The 27,686-nt window shown below is 44.8% G+C and overlaps 1 protein-coding gene and 1 pseudogene across 1 annotated transcript in view; one reads left to right on the top strand and one right to left on the bottom strand.

Annotated features, from left to right (window-relative positions):
- Window positions 1-11,935, bottom strand: part of LOC146866372 (caveolae-associated protein 2-like) — a 45,400-nt pseudogene extending 33,465 nt beyond the window's left edge.
- The window catches only part of LOC146866371 (sodium/hydrogen exchanger 9B2-like), a 293,445-nt gene continuing 268,042 nt past the window's right edge, over window positions 2,284-27,686 (top strand). The window contains exon 1 of the mRNA XM_085636169.1: window positions 2,284-2,523. The gene's annotated coding sequence lies outside the window, so the exon portion shown is untranslated. The remainder of the gene's footprint in view (window positions 2,524-27,686) is intronic.

The raw sequence follows: 27,686 nt of genomic DNA, 5'->3' as shown, positions 1-27,686 counted from the left end.
AAAGTACTTCGAACTCCAGTCTCATAAAGAGACTAGAGGGGTGTGTGTTAACTTAAATACATATATTTTAAATATATACCTGGTGTGGTTGTCCTTTCATTTGATCATTCAGGAGATTATAGACTGGTAAAACAAGCTGCTTTACATTCCTACAAGACTTTGCCTGAAGGCTGCTTTCCATAGCTACCACTAGGATAGCTTTCATATAAGGTTCTCTTTAACCATTCACCATAAGGGGTTGTTTGGACTGATGCAGGGTGCCCACTAGAACTAGCGGACAGCATATATCAGGCCACCTTCTCACACGCTACATAGGTCTAATCGATTAACCAGTCGCCAACATGCTGTGCTTTTAAAGAGAATGTGCCAAAAGTGTCCAGCTTCCTCATCATGTCCTCATGAAAGCGCCAACGAAAGGACTCCCTGAATGGTGCAACGGACATGAAGCAGCCGCTGAGATCAGAAATAAACACTGTGAACGTTGTCCAGTTTCACAGTAACATTTCCTTAATGTTCTTTAAGTCACAAAACAGTAATACTAAAAGCATCTCAAAATAAATTAACACAAACATCGAGTCTGTGGAAAGAGAAAGCACATTGTAAGTCAAACGGGCGCAGCAAAGCATTAACACAACATGTTCTTTGATGTTCTTTGAACGAGAACATCAAAGGGGCGCCGCGAAAGTGATCGCGGGCGAAAGTGAAAGTGATCGGGGGCGTTTAATGAGCATGACGAGGTTTGCCAGCCTCTGCTCCTAAGTGCGCGCCCATGCACTGTAGCTCTAGGCTGGCCATGGTAGCATTTTTTGAGCCCTCACAAAAAGTCTCGCCAGACAGCGCATGCGCTGGGTCAGGCGAGACCTAAAAACTAGCTATCCCCCTTCTTCCCTCAAACCATTGGGTGGGTGAAACAAACTAGGAAACCTACCACAAGGGCACGCTTCTACCTCCATCCTATAGAATAGGACTCTCCAACCCTACCTTGTTACGAAATGTTCCCTATTCCCGCCCCCTAAAGTCAGTCAATCTCAACCTTGCATACCCTGGGCTCCCACCACTCGCCCAAATAGCCAGGGGGGCTCCTAACGTAATCTTTCCCTGCGCCCACGTTCTCCCTCCCTCCCTGCCTCGAGTTTGACTGACACTCTAATCTCTTTAGCTAGAATCCAGCACATTCCAAGGTAGTGCTTCTGTAAACGAATACGTCACTGCTCTTCTCCTCTCCCCACAAGTCAGTACGATATACACTTTCCGAATGGACGCATGTGTTTGCCTGAAACATCCGACCATAGACTTTCTATATACGTCGGTCCACTAAATCAAGGCGCATCTATAAAGGTGGCATTACAATATCACATCACTGCTAAAAAAAAGTACAAAGGCTGCCACTTTTTCGGTCACAGATTATCAGGAAGGCAGCAAATCGATGTTTGTCTTTTTACCTTTTCCATGCTCTAGAGGCATATTGCCTCCTGTATCTGAGTTGCCAAGGTACAGAAGCAATGTAAACAAATGCGCGCATGCTTCAGGAGAGAACAAAAGAGCGGAAAGAGAACAGAAACCGCAGCTCTGCACGCTAGATCAAAGGGGGGAATCGTCACAGCACTATCTACATTAAAAGTATTTGGCCAAGTGGTCATCTGGCACACTGACCCCTGTTGTATCATTTGCTTAGTTCAATACATTCCCAGCACAAGCATGCAACTCCATTATTTGCATGTTACTTACATTGGTAAGGTATTTTTTTCCGTACACTCATCTCCTGGTGTGGGATGCAGCACCCAATTTACCTTTTTCAAACTAAATAATATTTTCAAAGGTTTGACATTGCTTGCACTAAAAATGTATGTCGAAAGTTTGACATTACCAAACGTAAACTGCAAACATGAGTATGCCTTTTCCAAAATATTCTTTCTGGCTGGCTAGCCCTATATTTCGGCAGTGTTGCTGCATGCAGGATTTAGAGGACCGCATCTTCAAACACGTGAAACGTTTTTATGAAGTCAAAAATAAGGAGCGGGCTTTTCAAATGACGATTGGGGCGGGGAGTGGACCCACCAGCTGTGTTACTTGTTATTATAAGACGTTCCTGGTTTGTGTTTGCTCAGAGCGAATTGGTATGGACTTTATAAAATAAGAGTGCGCCCCTCATCTGCTTTCATTCACCCTAACAGACCCTACCAGTCGGTGCGACTGTGTGGGTGGCAGAGCTCCATGCCATCATCCCCGAAGCCCGCCTCCTTGGGCTCGGCCCGCCTTCTCCCCGCCCCCCAATCCACAGGCAGGAGACAGCGCTCAATTATAGCTCAACGCCACCGTTATAGCATCAACGACGTCCGCTTCGGGCATGGATTAACTAGTGATGCGTGCTTTGCTTGTGCCCTCATACTGGTGCCCTCCACTCGTGGGGCGTCTTTCCTCCTCGCTCCTGCCGCCAGTCTGCTCTCCCCCCTCCTGACGGAGATCCGGCAGCGGCTGTTTCCACGAGGGTGTCCGATGTCGCTGCTGCTCAGTGTTCTGACGGTGAGTAAAAGCCATCCCCTGCGAACTGTCATAGGGCACTGCTCCTCTACCCCTCTTGATTCTCCGCCCCGCCTCTTTCGTACTACTTGTGTTACGTCACGGAAAGGAAGCGTCCAGTAACAGTTCAGTGCCTAAACCGGTAGTAGAAAGTGGGACCCCCCCCGGCGTTCATTTTTTGGGCCCGGAACATATTTTTCCACGTAAGAATTTGAGTCAGAGCAAGACAGAAGAAAACGCATAAATGGATAAAGAGAAGGGACCGCGGCTAATTATATAACCTGCAAGAGTGAGTGAGTGAGATAAAGAGGCAAGGAGCGTCTGGCGGTGGACGAAAGGAATTTACTGCCTGGGAAATAAGGAATCGCGGCCGCAGCTTTACGAGAAATACGTTTAACAAATTAAGCCAGGTCGGGAATTTTTCCCCATCTGTAGGCTATCTATTGTGACGTGTCACACCTTTTGAAGTTACCGCTCCACTTTTAAAAGCGAGATCTAGGCATTTTAATGTATACTTTGTTTGCCATTCAAATTCTGTTGCGTCCTTCGTTGGTTTTCAGTGAGGAATGAACTGTGAAGGACACGTGTCTCACTTTGTAGATTAGCTGTAATGATGTATTTTATCTGTTCGATATTTTTTATACCATGCTGACCTGCTGCTAACATGTTACCTTTGCCAACGTCAAAATGCCCGCTCCTTTCGAACACCTATTTTCTATTTTGTTTACTAATGTAAGTGCATACCCACACTTCTATCATTGTTTCAGGTGTAGTGCCATCACCCAGAGATGCTCACAGTATTCCATGAATGTTCACCATATTATGCCATTGCCAAAATTATACCAGGAGTGGACTGTGGCAGCATCACCCTCACATTCATACATACGCCCCACAAAACTGGTGTGCCCAACACGCAGGCAGACAGACACACACACTGTGAGAAATTGGGTTAGTTGTTTGAGGGAGATGTGAGCCCATCTCAAGCAACAGCCATAATCCTTGTCGAGGTGTACCACAATGGTCACAAAATTAACCAGTGAGTAAACCTCTGGTAGCTTGGCACAAAAGCAGTCAGGCTTAACTTAGAGCCAAAGTGTAAAGTATTTATGCAGCTCTTAAAGAGTAATTAAGTGAAAACTCAAGACTAGGAAAATCCCTCACTAATTTAGCAAAACTATGAGTGTAATGTAATGAATTGTTTGACTCCAAAATGACAAAAATCTAGTCAGTAGAACCGAAGTTATGAACTTTAAAAGTTTTTGGCTCAATCAAGTGCCTATAAGATCAAAGCGCCAAATGTGAACATCTAGTCACATGAAACCGGGGCAAAGTCAAAAATTGTGACCGACTGTGATGAAGCGCAATTCGGATACAAGAAGTGGATTTAGCCCGGTTTCGGCTTAACTTCGGACTTACAAGAAATTTCAGAGGAAAATGTCTGAGAAGGTAAAGATCAGAGGGACAAGGCAGGCACCGGTGACCGAGGAGGAGGCGTTGTCTTCGGGAAGCCTCTGCATGAAGTCGTGGTGAAGATTTCTACGTTCCGACATAGGGCCTGATTTAGAGCTCGGCGGATTACTCCGTCACAACTATGATGGATATCCCGTCTGCCAAAATATAAATCCCATTACATCCTATGGAATTGATATTTTGGCGGATAGGATATCTGTCACAGTTGTGACAGAGTAACCCGTCCACCTTGTTCTAAATCAGGCCTTTAGTCTCTTTTTTTGGCAGTCGAGGACGAAACTGCAGGCTGTATCCGATGAAGGTTCCAGGAGGCCGATACCCTTCCAGAGACGAGCCACAGAACAGGATTTGCTGCTGCAGAGAAAAATTTGCAGTAGTTCGTGCTAAGTCAGGCTGACCCCGATGCACCTTGGACAGGTAGGTCCTGGTCTCCTCTCGGTTCTCAGAGCACTTTTTAGCATAACATTTTTTAAGTTCCAAGTTTTGCTTTTGGATGGTGGGTTATCTTTAGAGCCAACTTCCGAGGGTCCAGGACGGGGGGCACCACTTGGAGGGCCAGGACTCACTCTAGGCTGCATTCTAGGGGCGTAACAATGGCTCCCACAGTGCGGGGACCCCTGAGCTCCAGGGAGCCCAAGCTCCAGGGGGCCCCTGCCTGCACTGTGCACATTTGATGGGCCTCTGGCCTGAGAGGTCCAGACTGGGTCCGGAGCATGGGGGGGGCCTCCGCCACATACTTTTCAGGGGGTTCAACTCAAGTTTTGTTATGCCACTGCTAGGTTCATGTGCACTTTGCAAGTCGGTGGAGCTTTTTGTTTCCCTATAGCTCTGAACAGCCAACTAGTCCTTGGAGTCACTCTGGTGGCCCTGGGTTAAAGCAGGTCTCAAGGAGCTGGGCAGCCCTTTAAGGGTGCAGGGCAGGCGTCAGGGAGCCAGGCAGTCCTCTTGGAGCAGCAGGGCAGTCCTCTGAAATACCTAGCAGGCCTCAGGCAGCAGGGCAGTCTTGTGAAAGTTCTCTGCATGGCAGTCGTGTGAGAGCCCTCTGGCAGGCGGTCTTTAATGGCTTGGGGGTATTAGAGTGAGGCAGCAGCGTGGCGGCCCTGGTCCAAGACCGCCAAAGTCATAATAAGGTCCTATCTGTGAAGTGGGCAGATAAATAATTGTTACTGCTCATTAGTTTGGGAAGGGTTATAGGCCATTTCCAAACAGGATGAATTTAACCATTCCATAGCGAGAAAGATCATTTAGGAAATTAGAAAAATCAAGATGGCAGTCTGTATAGATAGGTGTTGGCGCCTCAGCAAATTCATACAATGATCAGGCTGAATAATGCTTCTTGTGATCTCAAAGAACCTCAAAGCTGGATCCAGGTATCTATAGGCCTCTGTCAGAAATGTAAAAGTTAGTGTCACAATTTTGCCATTAGGAAAAGACTGAACATGTACAGCTTTAACGGAGGAGTCAAGAGGAGGAAACTCCTTTTCTCTAAACCAGTCCTAGTTGGTTTAGGTTTCAAACAGAATCAGAACAAACCACAAGACTTCTGGAAAAATGTACTCTAGATAAAGGAGATCAAGCTGGAGTTGTTTGGCTGTAATGTACACAACATGTGTGTCGAAACCCAGACTCTGCATATCGCCATAGGTATTTCATACTAACTGTCATGGACAAAGGATGGATGGGTGATGATTTCGGCCTGCTTTCTCAGCTGTAGGAGCGGACGCCTCTCATATCATTGTGTCGATCCTAAATTCCTTTCTGCATCAGACATTTCTAGAAGAAAATGTCAGGCCATCTGTCCAGGACCTAAAGCCTAGCTGAGATTAAACCAAGCAACAGGACAGTTGTCCAAAACACACCAGGGAATCTTCGACTGAATGGCTGAAAAAGTAAAGAACATGGATTTTGGAATGGGCAAGTCAAAGTACATATGTTTTAAAATTACTTCTAAACATATGCCCTCAGATATCGCCAAACTGAAGGGGCTTTGAAGAAAGCAGTAGGCCAAAATAATTTTCTGGCTATGTGACAGACTGATAAACACTTACAGGAAACATTACTTCAAATCCTCGAAGTAAGCGTAGTTCCACATGCAGGACTAGACTGGCCATAGCGGGCACTGGGCATTTACCCAGTGAGCCGGAGGTGTCGGGCCGGTTTTCTGGGCATTGGGGCTGTTTTGTCACTGGAGGACGGTTTTGCTGCAACATCTGCCCCCTGTAACAAAAGCGGGAGTAGTGCATTTTACTAGCGCCCTCCCCCACCCGAGGCCCAGGGCTGGTCGCTGTTCCCAGTCTGGCCTTGTCCACATGTTACCGAAACACCTAGGACACTTAATATTTCACACAAGACCACCGAATGAGGTGGATTCTTTTTATTTAGTAGATCACGACAAAAGTGAAATTTACATGCATTAATTGGCACAAGGTTACATTTATCTGCTCTTAGGACTTGGTGAGGTGTAAATGAAGGTTTAAAATGCCTTAATATTTAAAGCATAGAATCTTACACCCAGGGGCGGCTCTAGGCTCATGGTGGCCCTGTGCAGGGAGCGTAGGTAGGGGGCCCCGGAAGAGGGGGTCCGGGCAGGGCGGAGCTCAGGAAGGTGTTTTAATAAAACGTCCAGAAAAGGCGTTAGATGGCCAGTACCTGCGGCTGCTCCTACCCTTCCGAATTCGTCTCAGAACGATAACATTTAGGAGGAGGAGGGCATTGTGACACACAACGTGAGGGACTGGCACAGACGGCTGCAGGGCCATGACAGGGGGGCCCCGGACCCACAGCCCCCCACAGAGAAAGAATCTGTGGCTCTTTGCCCGTAAACAGTAATATCGATACCATATCGAATATGGTGTCTTACGCATGTCTAAGTCAGTTGCAGACACTGCATAGCGGCCTCGTGACACAAGCGTTTAACTTTTGCCAAAATTTGCCGCTGCGTTTTGCCAGCACCCCTCCCCGCACACCCCTCCCCGCCCCGGCTGCAGAGAAGACACACCCTTCCACCTTCTGTCTCCCCCGCTCCAGAACTCTTTCTGTTGCAGACTCCTCTCGGCTGGTACACCCCCTAGTGGCGAGAATATCCCACAGCAAAACGCATATCTGTGCCCTGTTCCCACAGGACTCCTCTGTGCTCTGCATAGGTCTCCCTGCAGACCCCTTTGTACTGCTGCTGCATATCTCCGTGTTCCTACAGATCCCTTTGTACTGCTGTTTGTATTTCCAGGTCACTACAGGCCCATATGTGGTGCTGCTTGTGTCTCCGGGTGCTCACTTACATAATACTGTGCTGTTGCATACGTATGCGTCCCTATAGACTCATTTGAAATACTTTCGTGCATGTATCTTGGTTTCCCTGCAGACGCCGTGTTACACCATATATTTCCGTTTCCTTACAGACGGCTCTGTGCGGTTGCATATACTTTTGCGTCCCCACAGACCACTCTGCGCGCGCCAGCAGACTACAGTAAAATGCTGCAGTCCCTCTTATTCCAGCGGCAGCCTTTTCTCAACAGCTGCACGCCCTTCCTTGACTGAGCACATTCAACCCCTTCTGGCAGAGCCCCGCCCCTTGGATGGTCAGAGCTGCCAACTGTACACTTTCCAATGAAAAATATTCCAGTGTTAACTCTTTGCACCTGACTCCCTCCGTCAGAGGCACAACTTGTTCTCAAAGAGAACGAACCGGGACGATGTTAACTGTTATGTAAACTATGAGACTAATAACAAAGTTAGATTTTTGTCGAGGTTTCTGTCCCTTAGGTGCCTAACGCCTGAGTCTGGTGACCTGTCCGTGGTGAACTCTGGCACTCGCTGGGCACAGACGAGCCTGTGTGGTCTCGCAGCGCGCCTAGGCACCCCAGACTCACTTGGAGGAAAAGGGGCCCTGTGGTCTGTGTCGGAGCCTCACACGGAAGAGAATTTCCAGTGGCATGACCTGTCTGTGGTACTCCCCTGCCCTCATCTGGCGGCACATAGAGGATCTCACTGCCTCTCTCTGGTGATGGTCTCAGCCTTCACCAAGAATAGCACTCTGAAAGCCTCCTGTCCAGTGTCCGACCAACTGTCTCATTAACCTGAAACAATAGCACTTGAAGGCCTTCGTTGCTCTCTGTCATCCCCCCGAAGGAGTAGCGCTTGCAGAGTCTCGTGGCTTCTTTGGCTGACCCCTTGCACTCACCTGGAAGAGAGGCACCTCAAGGGTGCCTCTTTGTGGTGAAGCTGAACTTTGCCATGACAAGCACTACTCAGAAGGCCTCTCATCCTGCGGAGCGTATAGCGGTCCCTGTCTTTAACCTGAAAGAGAAGCGCTTGGAAGGCCTTGTTTGCTTGTGCTGTTCACCGCCAATTACCTGGAAGAGAAGCACTTAAAAGTTGCCATGGCCTCTTTCTGGTGGAGCTGACCTTTGCCATGAAGAACAGTACTCAGAAGGCCTCTTTAACTGCATATAGCGGTCCCTGTTTTTGACCTGAAAGAGAAGCGCCTAGAAGGCCTCACAGCTGGCTTGTGCTGTTCACCGCCACTCACCTAGAAGAAAGGCACTTCGAAGGTGCCACGGCCTCTTTGTGGTGGAGCTGGCCTTTGCCATGAACAGCAGTACTCAGGCCTCGTATCCTGCCTATAGCGGTCCCTGTCTTTGACCTGAAAGAGAAGCGCCTAGAGGACCTTAGTGCTGTTCACCGCCACTCACCTGGAAGAGCAGCACCTTGAAGGGGCTCCGGTTCATGAGCAGCTCGTGGCGCTCCGCCAGGCGGCTGACCTGTCCGTTGCGCACCACGGCGTGGTGCCGGGCCTCCTTCATGTCGGCGCTGAGGTGCAGGGAGCGGTCCATCAGCTTGCTGACCGTGTTGCTGGTGGGGGAGTGCTCCTTGGAGAGCCGGCTCACGTGGCCCTGTACCTGCTTCACCGAGTTCTCCATGCCCGTCTGCCACTGGGCCATGCGCAGCTGCTTCTCCTGCACCGAGTCCAGCATGCTGGCCAGCTTCTCCAGCAGGGTCAACACGGTCAGGGCGTTCACCTGGGCCCCCTCGGGCTGACCGCTGGGGGTCGCGTCGGACCCCTGGGACGTCGGCTCCTCCGGGCTGAGACCCAGAAACATCAGCTCGGGGGATTCAAAGCTGTACCTCGGCTCGGGGTTGATGCTTCTCCAGGAGTCCGGGATGGCGGCTTCTGCCATGGTGGACACTGCGTGCCGACGCAGGCTTCTGGGAGCTGTCAGACTTGTCCTGGAGTTGAGGGAAGACATCCGACTGCTGGAGCCGAGAGATGAGGCCGACTCCTGTAGGGTCCGTCCACGCCCAGACTTTTCCGGCTCCTCCCAGTCCTTGATTCATTGGATTCACTTCTGTTCCACTGTGTGCCGGGGGCAGAAAGAGTAAGGCACAGGCAGTGGAAACCCCTCCCTGCGCCCGCCAAATCCCTGCCAGGGGCCGCCACGATTATGTATTGTATCCGATTCCTCGTGGCGGCCCCTGGGGTTTAGCGGCCCTGTGCAGGTGCACAGCTTGCACATGCCTAAGGCCGCCCCTGGAGCCTCTGGCATGTAAGCTGAGAGAACATCATGCTCATAGATGGGTAGCATTCTTGCAGAGACAATTGAATATACTGATGTTTGCTAAATATATTCTACTGCTTATAAAACACCCAGGGGAAACCGGTATGCTTGTGCTCTGTGAGGTTACCAAATTTGGTGGCTACCCTAGCATTGTGATAAACTGAAGAAAATCAGATATACACTCATTAACGCACTTTTCACAAGCTGTTACCCTGGACTACTCGATTAATTAGATGGAGGAATCGATTTGCCATCCGTACATTAAAATACACAGGGACAGAGAGGTAGTTATGATTGATAATTATGGGCCAGTGATGACTAAAGTGCATACACAGGTGAATATATGGATAACACTTCCCCATCCATTACAGTAGGGTTGCAATCATGTGGTGATACCCAAGTTTCTTTATGTCTCTACAAATATACCAATCCCTTGACAAAACACCGTATGTAAAGTTTGAGCTTGTTACACTAATATGGGCAAGGGATCAGCCAAGATTCAGATGGGAAATTATAACCCTCCCACTATCCAAGGGCAGATTGGCAAGACCAGACACGAGCTATAATGTTTATCCGCTCAAGACTTTTATGTGGTCTACTGGTACCTTCCACAGCCACTGCTACCACACACAGTTGTTGAAACAGAGGCAATAGCCTAATTAAAATAACGCCCATATTCCAGGGCCGCTGTAGATATGGTGATGAAAACTAATGATTACTGGCATGGGCTGCATAGCCTGGTGTGCCATCAACAAATATATATATATTTGCATAAACAGTTGGTTCTTGAAACGCCAGAGCATCGCATTCGAACGGCGCAGAAAATAGAACACGGCACATCCAATTCGATCCTTCAAGACAGATTTATTCGAATTTTTGGGTCATAACACCAAGTGCACCAGCAGCGAGAGGTGACCTATGCGTTTCGGCCGTAGCCTTTCACAGGGCCATAGAGATATGTGTGCAGAGTCCCATTTAAAGGAGCATACTCTACAATCTACACCTCTATCAACAAAACTTTATTTACAAAAGAGACATGACCCTTTTGTCCAATAACACTCAATGTTTAAGCCACAGGGGCTTGGAGGTTGAATTGAAATGAAATAAAGCAAAGCAAAGCAAAATAAAGTAAAATAAAACATGACGAGACAAAATGCAACAATATAATATATATATGTGTGGGTGTACATACATGCATATATATATATCAAAATACTAAGTCTGAAAAAGCTATTTTCATTCTTTGAGCTTCCACTCCTCAGGTATAACAAGCTTCACTGACCTAGAACGTTTGGGTGTCAACTGACCTTATGCCGTGTGTGACACCTCCAGCCAGTGTTAGCTGGTGGGTAAGGGCCCTTTTGTTGCTGGGATTTGGTTATTGTGAGGTCCAAATCGTATAAATGGCTTGGGTCTGGGCTGCACGCCCTCCAATGATAACTTAGTGGGGGGTCCCGGATTCCGGTGAAGATTCGTTGGGGGTCCACAGAAGTCCACAGGTTAGGAATCGCTGGATCAGACAGTCTCTTGGGAATCTCATTACTGGCTGGCACACTTGAATAATCAATGTGCAACCCCAGCTCTTGGCCAGCTTGTAAATCACTACAGGCGCCAGAGAAGAGCCTGTCGACCTACTGGAAGGAGCCAGAATACTTCCATGCCTGCTTCCTAAAAAATGTATGTGCAAAGCAGCATGGCACAGCGACACACGTATGTTTTTAATCCTTACAGCAAGTAAGGAATTGCAGAAACAGCAGCATGCCTTACAGCAGACCATTGCTTTATTTTGCATCCGCTGTGCTTCACAGCCAACAGTAACTTGCATTTTAGCAGTTATCGTTTTTTTTTTACTATTACAGTTATTAGATTAAATGCGCAAAATGAGATTAGGTTAGGGGAAAAGGTGTGGCTTTGACATCCTGTGATTTTGGGCAAACCCTAAATCTCCATGTGCCTAAAAAATATATATATATATATTTGAATCTGACCTTGAGTAGTGTCATTTGGCGTTCATGTAAAGTGCTCTGATGCCCTTCGGCCAAGTTTGTGCTATATAAGACTGGAACCAAATAAATAATAAAATCCAGGACTGGCTGAAGGTGTCACGGGGGACGGTGGGCAGCCTGGCAGCTCTGGCGGTCTAGCACTGACCCCACTGAGCTCTGCCGCTGCACCAAAAGTCCTCACCAGTAAGGTTTTCTCAATACATAGCGCTCAAGGTCGAATTTGATTCACAAATCCTCGAGCACTAGCCTACTCTGGACAGCTCGGTTAATATTTGTCAGTAATAGCTGCTCTGAGCGACTTTTTTTCTATTAGTGGGTTCCACACAGCTCTGCGTTTGCGCCTTAATCCTCACCTGAAACTTACCTGCTGTGGGAATCACGCATATCTCTGCCAGCGGCAGTGCTGCTCAGTCCTGAGCACTGCTGTTCTAGTATTGCGTGCACAGCCACTCATTCACTTCTGTTCCACTGTGTGCCGGGGGCAGAAAGAGTAAGGCGCAGGCAGTGGAAACCCCTCCCTGCGCCCGCCAAATCCCTGCCAGGGGCCGCCACGAATATGTATTGTATCCGATTCCTCGTGGCGGCCCCTGGGGTTTGGCGGCCCTGTGCAGGTGCACAGCTTGCACATGCCTAAGGCCGCCCCTGTTACACCACATTGTATTATTGGACTTCTTTGTGCACTTACACAGAGGGGACATAATTTAGCTGTTCAGACTGGCAATCTGTGTTTGAGCAGAACCAAGACTTGATTAGAGTGAGCAAAAGAAAATTGGACTAGAACGCAACCCAGAGTAATTACTCATTTCTGAGTTTAATTCAAGCATTCCAGCCTTCCCATTTAAGGTCTCGCCTAGACAGCGCGTGCTCCATCTCTTTGAGACACTGCTTATCATTTGTTGTGCTGAATGTCAGTTTAAAATTTTTGCTTTTATGTGGTCAGCGTGCGCTAGATTGCTCTCCTTTTGCTTTGTTGTACCCTCCCACAGAGCATGGCCTAATTACTTGTGCCTTTCCACCTTTTTTTTGTGGGCACTCCTTTTTAGGTCGAGCCTAGCGGCAGCGCGCATGCACTGCCCACTCCGCGCGACTGCTGTAGTAGAGTATGGGAGAGAAGCTGCGCCCACTCTCCCCACATATTTTTCATTGGCTTGTGTCATTGTCTTTCGTAAAGCTACCTTCGGATTCGTTAATAGGCTTGTTAGTCCCTCCTTAGTACGGCCTTGTCTTCATTTGTAACCTCCCATGGCAACTGGCCCCTTTACTTCGTTTGTTACATGGGACCTTTTATTTAGTCTGTAAGCACTATTTACTTAATTGAGTTTCTCTTACTGCAGGCCGGACAGGCGCTGCTTCAGCTGAAACCGCTAGTGTTTTTCTAAGCAGCACGGCCGCCCCCGTAACACGGGCACTCGCTTTCAATCACTTTAACCTGGCATTATCTCATGTCTGTTTCAACCCTTCAAGTAAAATGGATTTAGAAATGATTAGCGAATTAAGTCATGTGATTTCCAGGTAGCACATAATTGTGTGCTAAAGGGTTGAAGCTGACAACAGCACATTTGTGTTACATGTCATCTGCACTAAAGCCACCTGACTGGTTGTTTCAAAAGTCTGTTTTTTTAATAACAACACCACCACCACCAATACCACCACCACCAATACCCCCACCTCCATCACCACCAGTACCACCACCATCAATACTCAATACCACCACCACCAATACCACCACCACCAATACCACCCACCACCAATACCACCCACCACCAACACTACCCACCACCAATACCACCACCACCACATCACCACCAACACCACCACCACCAATACCACCACCACCACCACCACAAATACCACCAACACCACCACTACAACCAATACCACCACAACTGCAGCCAATGCCACCACCACCACCAATACTACCACCACTACCAATGCCATCACAACCAATACCATCACCAATAACACCACCACCAATACCAGTACCACCACCACCAATACCAGTGCCACCACCACCACCAATACCACCACCAATACCACCACCACCAATGCCACCACCACCAATACCACCACCACCAGAACTACCACCAATACCACCACCACCAATACCACCACCTCAGCGCCTCTCGGTCACTAGTAATAGCAGGGGCACAGTACGAGAGGAGCTGCAGCCGAGACCATCCCTCCCACCATGCCTGCCATAAAGCACAGCCCGCCCTGCACCAGGAGGTGAAGCCAGGGCCCTACTACTGCTGGAGTGTTTTTTATTAGGCCAAAGATAGCAATGACATTACGCAATGCCACACTGCACACTCAAATCATGGAGAGGGTAGGAAATAGCCCCCTCCCCCACCTGCTCTTCATCCTGAGCCGCGGCAGTGTAATCACAGAGCGAAAGATTTCGGAGCGCTTTGTTAGTGTTTATAGCCCGGATCATATGCAACTCTTACTTCAGATTTTGTGTCTGTGTAATTTACAACACTTACACATCTTCTTCAATGCACTATTTATCACTACTTTGAAGACGTCGTAGGCCGGTCTCTTTCTCTGATATTTACAATCTAACCAGCGGTCGAGAAGGCCCTTTACTGCAATACAATAGGTCTTGCATTTGCCAGAGTTTAAGCTATCAGTATTGTAAATGACAATGGGGCATATGCATGAAGCCTATTTCCTGTTCCCAAACGGGCCGATTCTCAGAGTCGGCCCTTTTGCGAACAGGAAAAAGCCTTTTGGGATGTATCATCCCAAAAGGCCCTCGCAAAATAGGGAATCGCTAAATTTGCGATTCCTTATTTTGCGAATGCATTTAAGGAATCACAAATTGCGATTCCTTGAATGCGATGTAGAAAGCACCCAAATGTTCCCGTTTTTCCTTAAGAAATTGCAAATTACCACCAACTTCAAGTTGGTGGTAATTTGCAATTTCTTTGAAAAATGCACTTTTTGGCATTTTTCAAAGTTCCATGTGGCGCACATACATGCCCTTGGGGCATGTATGTGCGCCACATGTGCACACATGCTCATTTCAGGGGTGCAACAGGGTGTCCTTATGACACACTTGCACCCTTGAAATTGCATTCGCAATTTGCAAGTACCTAATGGGTACTCGCAAATTGCGAATGTCTTCTAGGCCCATACTAATGAATGAGAAACTATTCCTTAATTGCGACTCGCAATTTGTGAGTCGCAATTAAGGACTGCCTAGGAATCGCAAAATATTTGCAAATTTTTAATTACATCCCGTTTTGCGATTCTCAAATAGCGATTCTCTAAAAATCGCTATTTGAGAATCTCAATTACAGTATTTGATACATATGCCCCAATGACTGTTTTAAAACCCAAAGCATAAATGAAAGGCATTGTCATTTACAATACCAATAGCTCAAACTTGCATGGATACGAGACCTCTTGCATTGCAAATGTTTGTTTGCTTTTGTTTCTGCATCTATTTGTGAATGCAGCTTGGCCAACTTCCTTTATTGCAGGCAGAGTTTTCTTTTGTATCTATACTAAAGCTCGAAAACGCCCATGCATTGTATTTGTTTACCTTTTTAGTGATTCCTACTGCTCCTCGATTACGTTATTACCTTTATTTATTTTTTCATTCCTAGAAACAAAAGCAGCTTAGGCGCCTTGGTTTAGGATGGTTTGTTTTGTAGCGGGAGCACAATGCTTGTGGAGTTTGTTTGGTGGAAAATGAGCATGCCTTTGCTGTAGGGAGAGAGACGGATTGTATTTCTCATTACAAAGTCTGCATAGGCGCCCCTACTGGCAAACCGAACTGTTTTCCAGCGCTTCAATTTTTTTGTTTCAGAAATGGTTTGTTTTAAAATTGTTTGCTTTCGCTAAAGGGTCGGATATTGCATTAGATGTCCCTAAATCAGCATTACAGTTATTTCAAACTTTCAATAAATTGTTACTATAGCTTGCACAGACCACGAAAAAAAAAACAGACCACGATTGTTACACTGTGTTAATTATCAGCATAAAAGTAACTCTGACAGCATAACTTAAAAATTTACATTGACCGCTGAACTCCCTTGCTGCATTAATTTATATATAGCGCGTTATACCGCACTTTTGAATGTACTATATACAGAACATATTTAAAAAAATCTATCACCCAAACTGACAGGTTTACAAATATTTTGCTTTTAAATGCAAATGATGCAGATTAGACGCCATGGGAAGTCACATCACTTATAGCAGGAGCTCAGCGAGTTTTTTTTTTACAGGGATGGCTATCTTTGTAGCTTACTTCTTTTTGAACCGTGTGGTCCTTAAAATGTTAATTGCTTGTTGATAGGGAAAGCCAGCCAGCCTGCTTACCAGACACAGCCTTTGATTATTCATATCCCTCACAGCAAGGCCGACTCCAGCCTGTAGCGCCCACAACTCATGCACAAAGAGGAGTGGGCGCTTTGCAATGAAGTGTGCTCAAGGTAGCCAGAAGGCTTGGTGTCACTCAAGGCTCCACTTCTACCTGCAGCTGCATGATAACACAAGTGTTCGGTGCATATTTAAAGGGAGCCCTTTCACCCTCCCTAGTCACAACAGCGTTTTCCTTTCACACCCTCCAGCCATTTAAATACATGCAGTTCAGTTTCACTGACTGCAGATTTGTTCTAACTTCAATTTGGTGCAAATTCAAACCAAACGCATTTGATTGGCTCCGACACTGCTTTTGGCGATTTTGAAAATGGATGTTAATAAGGGCTCAATTGGTTCAGGTCTGAAAATTTGGAAGCTATTTGCCGTATATTTCATACGAAGCCACCCTGTGTGATCCTGGGAACATCTCTATTTTTCCTAGTGTCACGTTTTGCAACCAAATAGGTTCTCAGACTAACACTTTCAGAATTCAGCAATGCGCCTAAATTTCTTTGTGTGCTTCCGATTTCAAATATTTTTATTAGTTGTTTTCAAGAAGAAGAAACAAAAGGAGAAAATAAAGCTAACAATGATATATGGCGTACAGCAAAATGGCATTAACTCGATACATTAATTAAAGGGGTACATAGCAATTCTAGCTGGTGTAATAAACAATGATTATTAATCACATTGCTACATAGGTCGCGGAAAAAGTATGAAACATATTGAAACAACAGGCTGTACACTAATAGCTAATTTTGATACAACTGTGAAATAATAAAAAAAAATGGAGAAGACTATTAAAAGTCAAAGAAAAGGCTAGGAGAAGAGAGAATATTGCGATCAGCAAAAAGGATGCTTACAACTGTTAATGGATAGGGGACCAATATGGGTGACAAGAGAAGGGCCCATGGCGAAAAAGCTTCTTAGGAAGATCATGGAGGTTTATGTGAATTGAAATATGTATTGGACTATCCCACATGTGTCTAGTAGATGGTTTCCAAGGGGATTTTTGAAGAGCGATATTGTCTGCACCCCTAAGATGAATAATCCAGTTCAACCAGCATTTAAATGACGCTTTGTGTGTGTCTTTCCAGTTATTCAAGATCATTTTAACCGTGGATATGAGTAGTAGGTCCAGTAGGGCTTTATCTGCGTCATTTAGTGTATCAACGCCGAGAAAGCTGGTTGTTAAAGTGGATAATTCTTATTTAAGATTACAAGAAAATAGTTTGGAAATAAAATCAAATACTTTGTCCCAATATGACACTACAACTTTGCAATACAGACTCAGATGGGCTAAATCTCCTGTTTCCTCTCTGCAGTTCCACCAACTAGGATCATCGCGTAGGTGTTGTAAATGTAAACGGGCCGGCGTCCAAAAAGCCTTATGCAGAAGCCATAACTTTGTTTGAGAGAGGATTGGGGATATTTTATTTCTGGTGGTAGAGCTCCGTATTTGAGACCAAGTAGATTCAGATTTCGGGTTAGAGGAGTGTGACTCCCAGAAGGTTATAAGATTTTTATTAAGAGTTGAGTTTTTTGGGCGAATTAATTTATATATCATGGAAACTTGGTCACCTAACTTATTAATCACAAAAGAGTGGAACTAAAGAATCGTGAGCCAATAAAAGAGATATAAAAAGTCTTATTTTGTAAAAGAAACCTCACTCACCAACCAAGTTGGTGACATGCTTCATCATAGGGTTCCCACCAGAGAGGCCAAGTGCCCCTCTGGTGTGCTACAACGCCTGATTACAGCGTTTGATGTCATCTGGTCCGTGATACGGATCGTACGGCCAAACCTCCGTTTAAATACGCTCCGTCCGAGAGCCCCGCTGTTTTCTAGTTGATGGGGAGAGAAGATCCCTTTATCAATCCAGGTATCGTAATGTATTGTTTTCCCTTTGTATATCATAAGGCGGTTGTCCCATAGGGATTCTGATTTAGAACGTCTTATGCTGGTGTCAAGTTTCTTGTCTAATTTTAGCAACGCTGCCTTTGTATTTTTAAGTATAGATTTTGAACTCCTTAGATTTGTGTGGTTAAAGGTAAGCAGGGCAACAGGGTCAAGATTACTAAGTATAGATTTTTTTATCTCTAGCCATACTGGAGTGTAATTGATGGGGGGCGAAACTCAGTACGAGCCCTGTTTCACCAGGAAAGCTGTTTGATATGTTTTAAAGTCGGCTAAGTTGACAACACCGAGCGATTTGTCCAACCGTAGTTTTTTAAGTCCAATTCTAGCCTTCTTGCCCTGCCATATAAATTTGGATAGAAGGACATCAAGCTTACGATGGAAGTCTTCGGTTAATAAAAGAGGGAGCATGGTAATTCAATAATGCAATCCATTTGGGGAAGCGCTTCAGCCCACTGGCTCATTAAGGCGCGCGCACCACTCGATGGCTCATCTCCTGCTCCCCCTCTCAGTTAATAGTTAACATTCACAGCCGGGGGGCTGTGCTTGTATTTTAGCGCTTGTACTGATTGAATCTCCCCATGGCCATCCCCGAGGGCAATGGTCGGCCACCGCCCCAGCTGGTAGGGATTTACTTGTGCTGTGTTCATTCTAAATGTGCTCAGCTGACACCATTTTCATTTTCTCTCCACACACGGTATTTAACGTTTAGCCTTGCGTTCTACATATCTCAGTGTATGCGCTGAACTGACGGCATGTTTCCCCCCACACACGAAATTGGCGCGTTTTGCGATAGTTGCTGTCATCTACCCCTTCTCCAGGCCCCTCTTCCCCTTTTCAACAGAAATGATCCGTGACGCACAGATGGCAGTTTAATGTTACAGTAAGACCTTCAGCCTTTTCAGAATTATTTCAACTTATTTTTAATCGTATTTTTTTTCGGAATATTTTTATTCTGTGTATTTAATCATAATTGAGTTAAAGGCTTCTTGTGCTTTTTTAGGAGCTAGTTTTGCTGAAAGGGCTATGCAGCTCAAGGCGCGCGCACCACTCGATGGCTCACCTCCTGCTCCCCCCTCTCAGTTAATAGTTAACTTTCACAGCCGGGGTCTGCGCTTGTGTTTTAGCGCTTGTACTGATTGAATCTCCCCATGGCCATCCCCGAGGGCAATGGCCGGCCACCGTCCCAGCCGGTAGGGATTTACTTGTGCTGTGTTCGTTCGAAATGTGCTCAGCTGACACCATTTTCATTTTCTCCCCACACACGGTATTTAACGTTTAGCCTTGCGTTCTGCATATCTCAGTGTATGCGCTGAACTGACAGCATGTTTCCCCCCACACACGAAATTGGCGCGTTTTGCGATCGTTGCTGTCATCTACCCCTTCTCCAGGCCCCTCTTCAACAGAAATGATCCGTGCCGCACGGATGGCAGTTTAATGTTAAAGTAAGACCTTCAGCCTTTTCAGAATTATTTCAACTTATTTTTAATCGTATTTTTTTTCGGAATATTTTTATTCTGTGTATTTAATCATAACGAGTTAAAGGCTTCTTGTGCTTTTTTAGGAGCTAGTTTTGCTGAAAGGGCTATGCAGCTCCAACTCTGTTGTGCGCAAACTGATATTTCTGCAGCAACACAGTTTGTCTCACCAGACGTTACCTTTGGTTGTCTATGATGTAACAGTGTGAATCAACTTGGTTGTGCATTTCTGTCAATCTCACACTGCCTCTACCCCCACACGTGAACATCAGCTGCTGTTTTTAATCACTTGTTCCTTATTTTCTAGTATAGCACTCCATAAGAGTGCACAGTTTTGCAGACTGTTTCCTTCTTTCCCATTCGCTATCTCACTCAGCTCGAAATTCTTCTTACTGTAGCGGCGCAAAATCACCCCAAGGGTATAATTTACATGAGTACCGAATTACAATACACCAGGTCAGTTTAATTTATTTATACATTTTAAAATACAGCTTAGTTCTAACTCAGCTGAAATGCAACAACCACAACTAATCATTGAAGTCAGCCTATTGTAATGTTCCTCCGATTTCATTGGCCAAACCCTCCTCTCCTGTAAAAAGTCATTGGCCCAACACACCCATCCCACCGCCCACCATTTCACAATTATTTTTATATAGTGCAAAATCAGTTCCACGGCGTTGGAGCAGTTTGCACGAGTACCAGATTACATTACATAATGCCACTTTCATTTATATATTTATTTCATAGCACTGCCGAAGACCATGTTGGTAAGGAAAGTGCTTCTCTTATCTGTATGTAAATTGGATTTCAGTGCCCTCAACAATTAACCCATGTAGGTTCCAGAAGGGGAAGCAGGAAAAAATTACAGCTGTGTTCTTCCTCATCTGAAACGTGACAACCACAAATAATTAAAGTGACCCTTTCATTTAGTTTTTCTCGAATTTCATTTGCCAAACCCTCCTTTCGTGAAAAGCAAGGGCAGCTAAAACAGATTTTTGGGGTACTTTTAGATGACCATTCACAGAAAACAACCTTATGGCTACCACCTCCTGAAACTCAGCTCAGAATGCCCCCCCCCTCGCTTTTATTAAAGAGGCTGTAAAATGCTGACATTCCTCAGCCCTCTGCTTCAAAGGAGACTCTGGGGGCTCTCCTGGGCCAATTAACACCTCAAGCAAAGACAAGGGGTTGTCATGCTCAACATTCCTTCTTAGTTAAAGGACACATAGCTTTTCTAACCTCAAGGAAAAGATAACCCTAGCACTTTCATTAATTCCCACCACTAATTTGGCTTAATATGAAAATGTTTGCGGTATTCCTCTGTATTAAAATTGTATTTTTCTTGTTTCTTTTGTTGCTAATCACAGGCGCGGTTGATATGCAAACCCTGTGCCTGGATTGAGTTCACTAGAGAACACACTGCATTCCCCCACACACAGTGCTGCTGTTGACACACCTCACTAAGCAATAAGAAGAGCCGCCCCATTCCCTCCCTGCTCCATTAAGGAGCCCTGCCCCTCCCTTTGTTGGCCTCAATCTGCTTTCACTTCCGCTCTTTTCTTTCTCGCCTGTTTCCTGAAAAAGGAATTGTGAGGGATGCAACTGTATTACATCCAAGTATTTTAATCGGACAGTTGCCTTTATCTGCTCACATTAGCATACTTTAATTTTTCAGACGTTGCACGAAGGTACGTTGTCCAATTTAAAAGGACGTTTCGCACAGTATATTTCTACAATTGTATAGGTTTTTAGAGAAAGGTGTTAAGTGACTGTGAAAGCCCCTGCCATTAGACCTCCCCCCAACCCTACCACCCGCCCGCCCCCACCTCTTTGCCACAGCCTCACGCCCCTTGGACACCCCTCCAACTCACTCAAATAACAATGCCTTTTATTTTTGTTTTCGTTATTAAAACATAAATACAAAAACAAAACTTAAAGCCATTGCCATTTACAATGCCAATAGCTCAAACTCGCGTCAATGCTTGACCTATTGCATTGCAAATGCTTGTTTATTTTCCCCAGTGTGGAGGTTTCATTATGGAGTAGAGTGTCCATTATATTGCTACCAAACTCTATGCCTAAATATTTTATGTAGCCTTGTTCCCACACAAGTACTGATTTGCTTAAAATGTCTCAGGTACATTTAGGGGCTTCACCTCGCATTTATCCCTGTTTAATTTGTATCCCGAGTGTATCTAATATTTCTCTATGGTTAGCATCAGGGCACTAATTGAGGGTCTCGGATCTTCGGTCACTATAACGATATCATCCGCATAGGTGGCTAATTTAACGTGAGTGTTATTGAACCTTATTCCTTTTATATCTGTTTTGCTTGATGTCCTGTATTAAGGGCTCAAGGGCCAGTAGGAAGAGTGATGGAGAGAGTGGGCATCCTTGTCTTGTGCCTTGTTCGAGAATAAAAGATTCCGAGAGTGTCCCATTAATTGCAATACGGGCAGTAGGAGCCGAGTACAGAGCCATAACCATGTTAATGTAGGGCCTCCCCCAAATCAAATGAATGCATGCAATGTTTCAGAAACGGCCAAGATACTTTGTTGAACGTCTTTTCGGCGTCCAGGGTGATTGCTATAGACTGGTCTGGCTTCAACGTTGCGTTTTCTAGGACATGGCACAACAGGTGGGTGTTATCATTAGACATACGATTCTTAAGGAACCCTACTTGTGAGCTACTTATCAAGTGTGGGAGAACTACATTAAGTCTGGTGGCTAGTATTTTTGCGTAGAATTTGCAATCAACATTAATAAGAGATATTGGCCTATAGTTTTTGGGCAGTAGAGGATCTTTCCCTTCCTTGGGTATAACTATAATGTTGGCTTCCTTTATTGAGTTAGTTGTATGTCCCTTCTGAGCTATAGTATTAAATACTTTTAGCATGGTTGGTTGGATTGACACTGCAAATGTCTGATAAAACGCTGCTGAGAAGCCATCAGGACCCGGAGCCTTATTATTTTTCAGTGATTTGATAGAGTTAGTCACTTCCAAATCATTGATAGGTTTCCTTAAAGATAGTTTATCTGCTTCAGTCAGATGAGGGAGGTTCAATGTATTCAAGTAACTGGCGCACTCTTGCGAATTAAAGGTTTGTTTGCTATTAAACAAAGCCTCATAAAAGGACTTACATGTGTTTAAAATTTCCTACTGTTTAGTCTGCGTTTTGTTAGCATCTTTGATTGATGAGATAGTGTTTTGTCTCTGTTTATGTTTGAGATAAGAAGCTAATAATTTACCTGCTCTGTTAGCTTCGCAAAGTTTAAGGGCCTTAAACTTATTGATCCATACTCCTGCAAGATTACGTACAATTTTATTATATTCATATTTCTTTTGCGTTAGTTGGTTAACAATATTATTGTTGTACAATGAATTGGCGTGAGAGATCTCCAGGAGTTTAATCTCACGTTCCAAATTAATGAACTCGGAGTTAAGTTTTTTATTGATTTTCGTTTTAACCCCAATAAGAACTCCTCTAATGTTTGCTTTCATTGCATCCCAAAGGGTTTGAACATCAGTCTCAGGAAGATCGTTATGTTTGAGATATTCTGTGATTGCTTCTTCAGTTTTCTTTTTGTCCTCCGTATCTGAAAGGACATCGTTATTAAATTACCATCTTTTGGGAGCGGGTGTAGTATGGCTGCCAGCTAATTTGATACTGATACATGAGTGGTCTGAAACTAACTTTGGAGAGATGTCTGTTTGATCAATTAGATGTGTAAAGGAGCCAGATACTAACTAGTATATAGTCTATCCTGGTATATGAGTTATGTGGAGCAGAGTAGAAGGTATAGTCTCAAGAGTCTGGGTGTTGAAGACGCCAGGAATCCTAGAGATTAAATTTAGTGCGAATTTTCTGAACGATTCCATGAGACCTAGTGACTTGGTATTTGCACTTGGATTGGCGATCAATTATTGGGTCCATTGGAATATAAAAATTGCCATCGACTATGATAAGATCATATTGGGGAAGTATTTCTATGGTTTTTGAGATATTTTCCCAGAAATTGGGTTCACCCGTATTAGGGCCATGTACATTTATCACACGTATTAGATCTTCACCCTCTTTCAGATGTGTAACCACTACTGTTCCCTCATCGTCATGTGATTGTGATTTAAGGGATATGTTAGCCTTCCTAGCTATTAGAGTAATAACGCCTTTCTTTTTATGATCTGCCGGTGAGCATGAAACGTGTGAGATCCAGTTATGTTTTATAAAGGCTGCCTCTTCCCCGGATAATTTCGTCACTTGTAAAAGTATGATATGTCCCTTTGTTTTAGCTAGGTAATCAAAGACTTTCCTGCATTTAATTGGGTGACTGAGTCCCTTCACATTCAGAGAAACAACGTTGAGATCCTCCGTAATACTGTAACTCCTATTCTGAGCCATTGTATAAACTAGCGAGAGTTGTGATGACTGATCTCATTTAGCATAAGTGTCGCCCGATAATCAATCCACGCACTATTGTGCTTAGCTCCATATGAATGCTAGACAGACATGCGTGTCTTCTGTTGAACATAATCAAGTCAATGGCACTGCTAGTATATGTAGTGTAAGCCATATCTATGGTCACTAGATGATCAAGAAAGAAAAGAAAAGAAGAAGGAAAGGAAAAACACAAGAGATCAAAAACAACCAAAACTAATCTTACCCAAAACCCCTCTACCCCCCTCCCTCCCCTACCTGAAAGGTTCGAATGTAGGAGCTGCGACGACAGGAGCGTCAGTCCGACAGTATGGAGGGAAATAACATGGTAAATATCAATCTGAAGTAGCTCAAAGATAATAGGCACTCTTTATTTTTTAACATTTACTGTAGCCAGTAAAAATCTACAATCGTAACGTATAGGTATATGGTCAATTGCATATTAGAACGGTCACTACCTAATTTGAACAAGAAAAATAAAAAAAAACAGCTTAATACTCCTTAGAAATTCTGAACTCAACTTTGTGGCAATCAGAATATCCTCATGTAACCAACATAAACCAAGCCATCAAAGTCACCATGATACCTGAGCACAAGATGTCACACAGCTGAAATCAGAAACTCAGGATAAAAACACACTCAAGAGAATATGTAGCATCTTACTGAAAATTTTGCACTGAAAAGTGGGTCCTCTCCCCCTATACATACTTTAGACTGCATAGATAACGGAATTTTTAGTAAGATATAACATCCAGAGAATATTGTATATTCGCCCACATGAACTTTTATAAACCTGAGCGTTCATCTTGCATTATTTGCGGAACTAGAACATCAAAAGGATATCATGACTTTCTTTTATTCGAGGCTGATGAAGATAAGTCCATGTCTTCAGTTGTCGTTGCTTCTAGGGGTTTTGTTAAGCCATTTAGGTTTGTGAAGTAATGTGGTCTTCCATTTTCAAAGATTCTAAATTTTGCAGGACCTGTCTATCAGTTTATCCCTTAATAGAAGAAATCCTTTCCTCGTATCCACGGTGGTTTTTTGAATAGTCCTGCGTGAATGTTATTTTTTTAGTCTTCCCAGGAGACATGGCGATTTTTCCGGGCAAAGTTAAGGATGGCTTCCGTGTGCAATGGTTTGCAAATGATAGGGCAAGTCATTTTCCTTGTAGAAGAGCTGAAAATTGGAACTCTATGCGCCCGGTCTAGTTCAAACTTTTCTTGACATGTTATACCCGTGACCATGGGTATCCAGAATTCCAGAAATGCTACGCAAGACCCAACGGAGTCTTCCGAGCCCTCCGGAATACCGAAAATTCGAATATTGCCTCTCCTATTGCGGTCCTCCAAATCAGCAGCATGTCTTTTGAGATTACTGGTAATATCTAAAAGGGACTTTATTTCTTTGTTGGTCTGAGAGGCAGTGTCTTCCATATCGCTTATTCTTTGTTCGGTGTCGTTGATTTTAGAGTTAATTGTGCTCATATCTGCACGTATGGCAGTGAGTTCTAGGTGCATGGAATCTGTGTTTTGTTTTGTTGACTTCGCCAGGTCATGAACATTGGCTAATTTCTTGAGGATCATGTCCATTGTGCTATTTATGTCTGATTTAGCCTTGATCGGTGAGTCTGAGAGTGACGGCTCAGCCTTAGATTTTTTGTATTGCGCTCTGGGTTCTTTATCCGCCATCATGAAACAAATCAGCTCACGTAAATAGGTAGAGTATGCAAATAGATAATACTAACTAGAAAGAGGGAACTCTGGGTAATATTCCCTCTATAATGGCCTGTAGTTATGGTTGATATGATATAGATTTAGAGAGATAGTTTGATCACCGTAGTGCCTCGAGGTGACCCAGTGAGAATAACAGATCCCCACAATAATCTTGAACTCAGAATATTAGCACAGAGTGTTGGCTGTTACCTATCCATTGTAGTTATCTGTCTATTATTTAAAAAAATGGAAGGTCCCGTATAGCACAGTGGTAAGTGGGATATACAGGGACACAAGTTAGAGTGTATGGCAATGAGGTCCTGTGTCGTTCCCTCTCTGACTTAGAATGGATGTTGGGTGATGTGGCCTCTGTTGCTTCTACCTCTTTATGGCATCACAATTGTAAATTGCTATTCACAAATCTGGTATTACCTAAATGGCTATATAAGTGGCTATAAAAGTGAGTTGGCACTGGCAGCAGTTTAGTAGATTCTATTAACCCCTCATGAACTTATCCAACACCATGGGAGGCAACATGTACTGTTGAGATGTTGTAGAGGCAAAAGGATTATTTAGTGCTGGTCAGGATGTCGGTGCTAGATTCAATGGCTGTACAAGTATACTGGCAGCCTCTAGGCTATCCAATAAAACAGCACAGTGTGGCAGCCCATACGCCCAAAAACTCTAATCTGACCTTGAAAAGCAATAGTCAGTGTCTCAATAGTGCGAAGGATCGAGCGCGCTCCGATTTTACAGATTAGATCGTAGACGCTGCCATTTTAATGTCAGGCCAATACCAGCTTGGCAAACTCTGTATAAGCTGAATCAGAAACCACAGCCAACTTATTGCAGGACAAAAATCAGCGTAAATCAGATAAAGCTAGCATTGTTGCCTATCGCTGTCACAATTCGTTTTTCCACTTTAAAAAACAGATATTTTAACGTTCCGTGACGAGTGATGCAAGCGCCATTTTGGGGTCAGGCAGTTCACAATGGAGTGAATGTTGCGGTACTTATACCGTTTAAAAAAAACAAAATGATGTTACCCGTGAGCCATATTTCACATTTGGCGGTCGCTGGCTGGTGGTGTCTTCCTCACGACTGATGGTCCCACCTGTAGCTGAATTGAAGGTAGTGCGGCGTCACCAGCAACTCAGCTAGGATTCGTTCTGCGCCATTTTGGGAACTCGCCGTCCTCGATACACGCCAAGATCGGGGTCAATTATCTGGAAAAGGAGAGGCTTCCTTCCATCGGTGAGTGTTACAGCTGATGCCGCTTCGCTTAATGGTGATTATCGCATTGTTTCTTCCTTCTCCGCTCACTTTAAACTCCAGAACTGAGGTTATTTATCCCCTCGTAGCGCAGAGCGACGGAATCAGGCAGCCATGAGCTCTGGAGTCCAAGCCACGCCCCTCTTTGTGTGCTTCATGTTGAGGGACAATAATTAATTTCTAGTTAGTGTATACTGCAATTCTACATTTTCCACATACATTATGCAATCGACCACAAAATTTCACTCAACACCATATAATTCTACTCCATGCCACATAATTCCACCCCACATAACTCCAAATAATTACACTCCACGCCACATAGTTCCACTCAAATACATGCCACATAATTCCACGCCATGCCACACAGTTCAGCGCCACATAAGTCTGCTGCATGCCACATAAATACATTCCATTCCACATGACACCACATGGTGAAACACCACATCCCATACTTCCACTCCACATATTTCCACTCCACACAGTGGCACTCAACATCACTCAATTGCATTCCACACCACAGAATTCCTCTCCATGCCACACAATTCCACTCCACAGTATGCAATACCACACCACATAATCCCACTCGACTCAATGCCACATAATTCCATTCCACTACACATAAATCCCCTCCACACAATTCCACTCTGAGCCACACAATTCTGCTCAGCGCCACACAATTCTACTCCGTGTCAGACAACACCACTACACACCACATAATTCCACTCCACTCAACCCATCAGAATTCCTCACTACACAATTCCACCTCTCACAATGCTACATCTCACATTTGTATGCCACGCCTCACAGTTCCAAAACATGGCACTTAATTCCACTCCATGCCACATAAGTCCACTCCATGACACATAATTTCAGCGACACCACATAATTAAACACCACATCACATACTTCCACTCCACATAATTCCACTCCACTAAATGGCACTCC

The sequence above is a fragment of the Triturus cristatus genome, chromosome 2_1 (assembly GCF_964204655.1).
Source record: "Triturus cristatus chromosome 2_1, aTriCri1.1, whole genome shotgun sequence".
Taxonomy (NCBI): domain Eukaryota; kingdom Metazoa; phylum Chordata; class Amphibia; order Caudata; family Salamandridae; genus Triturus; species Triturus cristatus.
Note: the sequence above shows the minus strand (reverse complement) of the source record. Positions and strands in the feature narration are given on the sequence as shown.